Source organism: Sphaeramia orbicularis, chromosome 7 (assembly GCF_902148855.1).
Source record: "Sphaeramia orbicularis chromosome 7, fSphaOr1.1, whole genome shotgun sequence".
In the NCBI taxonomy this organism is placed as follows: domain Eukaryota; kingdom Metazoa; phylum Chordata; class Actinopteri; order Kurtiformes; family Apogonidae; genus Sphaeramia; species Sphaeramia orbicularis.
In genome coordinates, this window is record NC_043963.1 from 35,641,026 (window position 1) to 35,650,165 (window position 9,140).

Sequence of the window (9,140 nt, forward strand, 5' to 3'; positions counted from 1 at the left end):
TTGCAAACTGAAAACATGTATTACATGTTATTTAATAGACTGCCATGGAGTGAACCATCCAGTTGCATTATGTCCCCAGCAGGTGGCGATGTCGGCTGCATTGCACATTACTGTAATAAACAGAGTACAAGAAACAGTGTGCTCTGATATTTACAATCAAAATCTCATCAGTCCTCATAACATATTCTACAAACAGACATTTATTCTACTTCATCTGAATATCTAGGAAGATGCTACAAAGAGCTAAGCAGTCAGCTGATCTGTCATTAGAGTTGGATGTTTGCTATGGGCCCTGCGATGAACTGGTGACATGTCCAGGGTGTACCTCGCCTTTGCCCATAAGTAGCTCGGATAGGCTCCAGCAACCCCTGTGACCCTAGTGAGGATAAAACGGGTTCAGATAATGAATGAATGAATGAATGAATGAATGTTTGCTGTGGTTATTATTCTTTTGTAAAAAGGCATCATTTCAAGTATATAAAAAAAATGTTTTGTGAAATCATGGATTTTTGAAAGGTTTTCCAATACATCTAGCGTGAGCCTGGCATGTTTTCACCCTCCTAGACTTTTAAATTTGAAAGTGTGTGAAATTTAGTGATATCTAGTGGTGAAGCTACAATTTACAACCAACTAAACTCCACCAACTCCTCATTCTCACCTATGGGGGCAACACAAAACACAAAATTCTGGTGTGCATGGGCTTTTAAGTGGATATTAACTCAGATCCACCCTAAGTTAAGATACTGTACATTAAACCTGGATGGCGTCCAGTGTAAAACTCAAAAAACCAGAGGAGGTTTGTTTGGAGCTACAGCTAAAACACGGCAGTTCACCATGCTGAACAGAAAAAAGTAACAACAAAACAATTCTCCTTTTTCATGTAATTATACGCTGACGAAAACATAATTATGAACATTATATTCCATTTCTCCAACTAGGTAAAACTCAAAATCATATATTTTGGACATTCCAAAAATTTGCACTATGCGAAAGTAAAAAGCAACAATCAACAACAATTCTTGGATCTGAAAAAAATACATATTATCATTTCCTTGCAATAATATTGTGGGTTTTTTGCATTAGCATTGACATAATGTTACATTTCTTAAAAATCTTGGTATGATGGGGGCCATCTAGTGGCCATGGGGGTCTTAAGCAGGTGTTTGGTTTCACTTGGTGTCAGGTTGGCTCTGATCTGCACTCTTTTCCTGTCTTCAATTCCGCACACATCAGTTTGAGATGAGTATTCTACTGTTCCCATGTTTCTGGGGTATGTGGCAGGGCAGATGAAGGGATGAGAGGAGGATAGACTTAGGAGAGACAGAGCAGACACTCACTGCTGTCCACAAACCCCCAGACACTCTCAAACCACTGCTTTCCGTTGTTGGGTTTTCTGCACATAGTGAATCAGGGTGGGAATGTGGACAGACCACTCGACCACGGTGAGCAATCAGTATGATGTCTGTGGTCAGGCTCTATGCCCCTGTGGAGCAGGATGGAGAATGAGCCCTGCAGTTAAGGTGGGATGGAGAAAAATGTGCAGTGTTTGTGTGTCCACGTGTGCGTGTTTGTGATATGCCACTACTCTTCACACGTGTATAAGAATGTTTTGAATTGTAGTGCGCTGCATGTGAACACACAAGAATGGGTGAGTTTACATGGTGGGATTGTCTTCTGAGTTTCCCAAAAGCTCCACTCCGCACATATACACCTCTTGACCTCGTAACCTCTCAATTGTCTCAGCTTAATCGTCCCCATCTCTGCTGATATTAAATACTTTCCTTGACCTCAAGACTGCTGAGATAAACACAGTATGACCACAAAGCTATCACCTCTAACTAAACATAACGGTTCTCTAGTCCAAGTACTGCTCAGCTAAAGTTTTGGAATGCACCAGCAATAGTTTGATGAAAACTATTATCCAACGAGAAACAGTTAAATTCCCCAATTACACATCTGTGAAGCGTTAACCTGACAAGACCAAATAAGCGACATGAAACAGATAAAGTGACATGTTTAAATTGGTTCCACTGGAATTAAGTGTTTAAAGTGGAAAAGTGTGCGTCAGAGTGCGACTTTAACCCACTGTATATTCCACAGGAGATCATATAATAGCAAATACTGCAAGTCCTCCTGTAAACAGAGCTTTAATGACAGGGAAAACTTTAGGGCAAGGACAACCAACAGCAGAATATGTTTATAGACATCTGACAATGTATGGGTACAGCACAGCAATTTTTCAGTCCTGAGATCCACATGAAATATGAGCACAAACTGTGGTGGAATCTGTGTGACACAATATAACCCGGTGCATCATTTCACCTGTCAGCAGGAATGAAGTCTACATTTATTAAAATCAGTCAGACCAGTCTGTGATTATTTACAGCAATATGGCAATATGGAATAGCAGTAGTTCTCTTCACCCAAATGAATTTTTGTGAAACCATCTCAAATTAGATTTGAAGGTATGTTTATGTTTTAGTATTCTCTAAGTGAACCTTAAGTTTGGGAGCATGGTGAAACATGATAAACACCTTAAAATCACTGCATAATATAAGTCCTGTGTGATATAAGAATAATCCATGATATATGTTGATATTGTTCAGTACTGCAATGACAATATCCTTGTGATAAATAAACAAACTAACCTCACAGTCAACACCAAATTGACATAATTTAATCTGGGGCTGGCTGATGACTAGCTGGAATTCCTTTTTTTCCTAAATCATCTAATTTCAGACTGTCTGTTGTCATGTGTTTATCGTCCATGTTCATGTCGTGATGACATTGAAAATACAAATTATCGGTCAGCACCACAATGCACTGTCTACGTGGACATAACCAGGACTACAGTGCACCACTGAAAACACTGAGAAATTTCTAGAGGAATGGGCCATTATCTCTTATCTGGTAAATACTGTTCCTGGAAACAAAAGCAGATATACTTGGTTTTTGGTTTTAATTATAAGCTGTGTTTTACAGCACAGTGGGCAAAGGCTCAGCACTGACACAGCAGTAGAGGAATGTTTATTTGCTGCAGTTTAGGAACTGAGTGGCTTGCAGGAACTATGACACATTCCTGTGTCACTGGCTCCCACTTGCAGACACACTATCACATTCACACACTGGCGCCCCATATGTCGGTTCACAGCTGCACAGACACACAACTATTCCTTCCTAACATATCCACTAAATGTGGCACCTCTGGAATCTGAAAGCACGCCCAAACTGTACTCATTCATCATGACTTAGTGTGATAATCTAATAGTCTAATATATCGCCTCTGTGTCACAGTGTGTCTGTGGCATTTGAACAACAGTCACTTTAAGGTGAATTATTCATGCCTGACATCAGCATTTTGATGATAACTATCCATACAGTGCACTATAACATGTATTTTGTTAGATGTGTGTGTGCTTGCATGTATGTCTGTGTGGCTGGATACACACACCTCTCCATCGTTCCCTCTGTTGCAGTCCCATCTATTATCCCCAGCATCTGGCAGCCAAAGCCTGTAAAGAAGACATTTCTCTTGGCAACTGTTTTTTAAAAGGCAGTGACACAGGGGACAGCCAACCACAGGAGCCACACATCTTCCAATCTACATGCATACTGAGAATTGCTTGCATAACAGAACCGCCCAAGACTCTTTTTCTCACTCTCTTCCAAACACACACGCACACAAATTTTCTTTTTCTGTGTCATACTCACACTTACACATATGATACTGCTCCCACCCGCCCTTGTCTCTGTGCAATATACTCACCCAAGCTTTGAGGGCTAATCGCTTCCAGAGCCAGCACTATCCTACAAACTGTGCCAGCAGTCTTTCAATACATTTTGCACCCTAAAATGTTCCTTGTGGCCCCTTAATGAATATTGTGTGAGTGTAATACATAGCTGTACTGCAGAAGTGCTGATGTGAGTTAATACACAAATGTGTTTCATTTAGTAGCATTAAATTTAGCATGTTGTTGACATGGTCAGTGACCAAACTGAAAAGTGAGATAATCACATTTACCCTGTGAATGTCTTCATTTGTGATGCTGTTATTCTCAGAAATGGTGGGGAGGCACTAAACCCTGCTACTATTCTTGCAGAGTGGGCACATATAATGTAACCCTAGCATACCTGAATGTGTCCTTAATTGACATTCAGCTGCTGACACATAAACACATTCTTTGTACAACTGAAATGGCACAATACGTGCATTAATTAACAACACATGCATATTGTGGCCCACACAAGGTTCAGCTGCAAAAAGCAGCTTCCCTCAACAGTGAGCATATTGGGAGAGAAACAGTATCTGTTTTTCTTGGCTACAAGTTATAAAGTATCTGACATCTGGATCGTCTAAAAGACACACAAGTGTGTAAAGAATTAGCTCACTAGAATAATTGTTCTGCTTTTGAAAGAGTACTAGCTATACATTTGTCTGGTAGCTATACAGTGGTTTTCCTTCAGATCTCCTCTGGGATGTAAACAAGTTTGTTTTGCTTGGTTTCAGCTTGTTTCAATTTAAAGAGAGAATTCACAGATGGAAGAAGAAAAGAATTTGGAAATTAAGGGAAATGTGAGGCAGGTGGATAGAACTTGATTTGTTCACTGGCACAGCAACAAATGTATGAGGGTAATTACTTACACTGGACAGGCATTAAGAACTACTTAGTGTGTCTTGTACCTTTTTTTTATCATGAGAGTCTACACACTTAGATGCTTACATTTCTTAATCTTTATACCTAGGGTCGTCCAATTGTTGGCTTCCTTCTCTATGAAGAGCCTCATATTAATACATATTACATCACTCACACTCTGCCCTGATAAGACTTTAACTGTGGAAAGTTTGGAGTCTGGAATTAGATATCAGCCAGTGACTCAATACTGTTTCTTCTTCTGTGCTGTGAAAGCTAGAAATCATGAATGATGTGGAAGGGATCCAAAAAACATAAATGCCACACACTGAAAACCTTCAGTACTGCTGCATTAGATCTACTACTCTAGATGGTTTCTGAGATGATGCTGAGTCTGGTGACTGACTGTTGTCACATCTGGACTACTTTATATACTGTTGGGTCATTTAATATGCAGTAATGATTTACATTCTATAAGATCATCATTTGTCTGTAGAGTCTCTGTCCTGTGAAAACCACATATGTGTAAAACAACCTTTTCATGAGCTGGACTTCAGTCAGATTTGCGCATGCTAATTCAAGGGGGCTTTAAAATAATTAAATTTAGTTAAGAAAAAGGACGGTTTTCTCAACCTATAAAGGAACACTTCATCCTTCAATTTATCAAAAGTATTTATCAAAACAACACATTTGGACAAAGTTTAATTACATAAAGAGATGAAAAATTGGATAATGTTACATAAAATGTATAGTGTAAATGTCAAGTGCAAGTACGTTTGCAATTAATTATTGTACTTGAGCAACATAGGCTCCCACCACTGAATATATGTACCTATAGCTAACATCCTCAGTGTTGCTCTACCGACCAGGACCTTGTAAAATGCTGCCATCTTGTGGGTGAAGGTTCAACTCACAAAGTGAAAGTTAGCTTATAACAAACACAAATTTTAGGTGGGTATTTCCTCTCGATATACACGTGTTGGCTACACAAAATAATGAAATCAAACATGTTGGTTGCAAATAAAGTATCTCAAAAGCTTGTAAGTTAGATTTTGGGCGAGATCCGCTGATTTTACCTTAGCTTTTTGTTTGATATATTCACAGGTGTCCATTTACAAATGAATATCTAAAATCATTATATCCATTCATAGATGTGCGTGTATAATTTAAATATTTGATAATCCAACAAGTAACGAGAGCAAACATGTACCGTGTCAACAGGCTGTTACCTGAAACCACGAATCAGCTCTCCTCCAAAGAAAGCTCACTTTACCTCTCAGTGTGCAGCTCCAGGGTGCAAGCCGTTGCTAGGTAACTTAACGTATGCCTCTGAATATTTAGTGGAGGAGGCTAATAATGTATACATTTTAGCTAATTTATCACCACGTACTAATGCTACAAATTAACTGTCTTTCAGAGAGACGGTTATGACTGCGACTACGAGTGACGATTAGTTTAGACTACGAGTCAGTTTGGCAGAAAAGATTCCCTGTGCACCAGCTGGTGGCGACAAAACAACACCACTCCGGTAATACATCCACGGTGAGACGCTACCTCTGTTTATAGCCACACACCTAAAGCAGAAACAGAAGGGGGCGCGGCGAAGGGAAAGAAAACACACACAAAAAAAGCATTTTGTAAGTAGCAAGCTACATCTTGCAAACACTAACACAAACAGCGAAGACATGCTGTCGTTTGTCTAATGTTTACATTTTGTGTTGATATCAGGTCCTGTGTGGAGCCAGACTTCTGGTTGCATCCCACCTGAACCATCAGCCGTGGAGTAGTGGTGGGTTCGTCCAGTGCATCCAGTCCGCCTGACCTGATTTGACCCTCCACTGTGAGAAGAAAGACCCCACTGTGGTCACTGATTTCTGTGAGTCACCAGCTGACACAACATGGGCTATGGCAGCACACTCTGAAGGACATCATCCATGGAATATATCATCTACATCTGTATTCCCAGTCTGCTTAGACACTCCACACCACCACCAGCATTTTTTGCCTCATCTTCATTGTGTTATGAGTCATTTTACAGAGTTAAACTGGATTGACTGATAATCAATTCACTTATTCCAATGTTAGAGGACTGAAAGGCCTATAAAACTCTTATCCATTATTCATAATTGTATTTAGCTGGGTGTCTTTTGCTACATTGAATTTTCATTGTTCCACACTTGGGAGAGTTATCTTGCCTCTTTGCGACAACACACTGTACTGTACTTAACATACTGTATCTTTGGAATGCTTTTCAGTACGTAATTAAAAGTCTTGCATACCAGAGCCTCTGAATGGTATTTTACTGTGGCACACATGATTTCATTTCCTTCATTTTCATTTATTTATTCATTCCAATCTAAATGATTGGAAAGGAGCAGGATGAAGAAAACATATAATTCCTGCCCCTTTCTTGAAACATCTGCTTACATCACATAAGCTGCCATTACAACTATTACAGTAAACAGTTTACATGATAGTCAATGAAAATAAACAACTCCAAAATCCATTAGTAAAATTATGTCATTTCATGCTTTTATGAAGCTTCTCTATTCTCTCCTTATACAACCTCTTAAACTGAAAAATGATGCTTTGGAAATAAATCATACAACAACAACTGTTTATTAGGAACCTGTCAGTTTAAAGTACCTTTGCACTGATGCACCAAAGTTGTATTTTTTTTTTTTACCGGAGATCTGAAGATATATTTTTTAAAAAATGCACAATGACATATTAAAGTAAGCCAGATAGAAACATGCACAAATAATGCTAAAACCCTATCACCCCAAAAAGATAATGTGTATAATGTGTATTTTTTGTTTCGCTTTCCTCTGCAGTGACATTGAACAGAGAGAAATAAAACTGATCAGCTCGGGTGGTGAGGTGAGTTCGTTGGGTGGGGCCAATGTGGTAAAATCATTTACAGTTTTACTTGGAAGTGGTTTTGATCTGAACATGCAGCTATGAGTGAGAAAATGAACACATATCTAAGTCTCTAATGTCATTTATATAATATTGTGTATGTTAATATATAAAAATACTGTACCTTTACTGGTTGGCTGTAACTAACTCTGTGATCAACTACTGACCAGGACTGTAAACAGGCAAGTAAAGTTTCATTTGTAGCGGAATATTTTCACTGATTTAAAAATAAACTCAAATAAATAAATAAATAAATAAATAAAAATGCTCTAAACACCTGGTTGTCTACTCTTCAGTGGAGCCTGTCTCTCTAAATACTACTAGTATTTGGAGAGATACTAGTATATTAATTTGCAGAAAAGTTTATTGTATCATAATGTAATTATTTGCTTTCACTGTGTCAATCATTGTTGTGCTTCCTTATTTTATGTACTTTTTAAACTGCACCTGGATTGTGTATGTAGGTGCAGATTTTCCACTGCTGTGAATTAAAAAGGTCAAAACCTGCACATCAAGGTCTGACATGTAAGCCCAAAGTATAAACAAAGGTCATATGAAAAAAAATCTCCCTAAGAATCCTCAGAACGACGGAGTCTGTGCTTGTTTCTAAGTTGTCATTTTTTTATAGTGACACTTTTGTAAATAAATTTGATCTTTTTAGATCTAGATGTCTGCATCAGTACAGCCTTCCTATTTAGTACCTCGTCTTTTTTTCCCACATTCATAGCACGTAGTATTATCTTTTTGTTAAGCCCATAGTTTTGCATCTGACAAAAACCTGCCCAAAAACACTCTTTTCTGGAATTAGTAAATTTGAGTGAGGTTACTTTTTGACAACTGCTCTTAACAATTTTTAAATTCCATAAAAATAAACCAAAAGGTAAATATGCAATAATGAAATCTTTATTTGCTTTTGTCCTGTAACATATTTTTCTCCATTGATGCTATTATAATTTTTTCAAAATGTATGTGAAACCTTTAAGTTAACTTAGATAAAATGTAGATATTAACCTTCTCTTTTAGCTATTTATGAAGAACAGAGGTAGCTTATAATAAATTTTAATGGTGAATGATGAGTTAAAGCTGTGACCACTGTCTCGTTTCTTGAATAAGTAATTAATAAACTAACCAATCAATCAATCATTGTCTAAGTTTTGTTTATTATGTATGTGCTGCACATGCTTCTTCTGAAGAACATTAGGTAACATTTGAGTCTTTGCTCTTGCTGTTACAGTTTTCATCACCTTAAGGTTCATAAGGATGGACATTAATTCATCATTTTAATTTATTTATCTGAAAGTAAATGCCATGACGTATAGGCTTAGTCGCCTATCCGTAGTAATAATTCTCAAAAACAGGTTACAGTATTGCTGCAGTCTCATTTGTTGGATGAAATAATACATTTGTGTTGCTTCTTCTAGATTGGGGACTTTGAGGAATGTTTTTAATAAATGAAATAAATGTCTTATCATATCTGCAGTCTAGTTTTTTTTGCTCCACTGGTAAACATCAGCAATTTTAAGTGACTAGAAAGCACAAAGAAACACACAAAGAAACAAGGTTATCATAGTCAAACAAGGAAAAATAAAA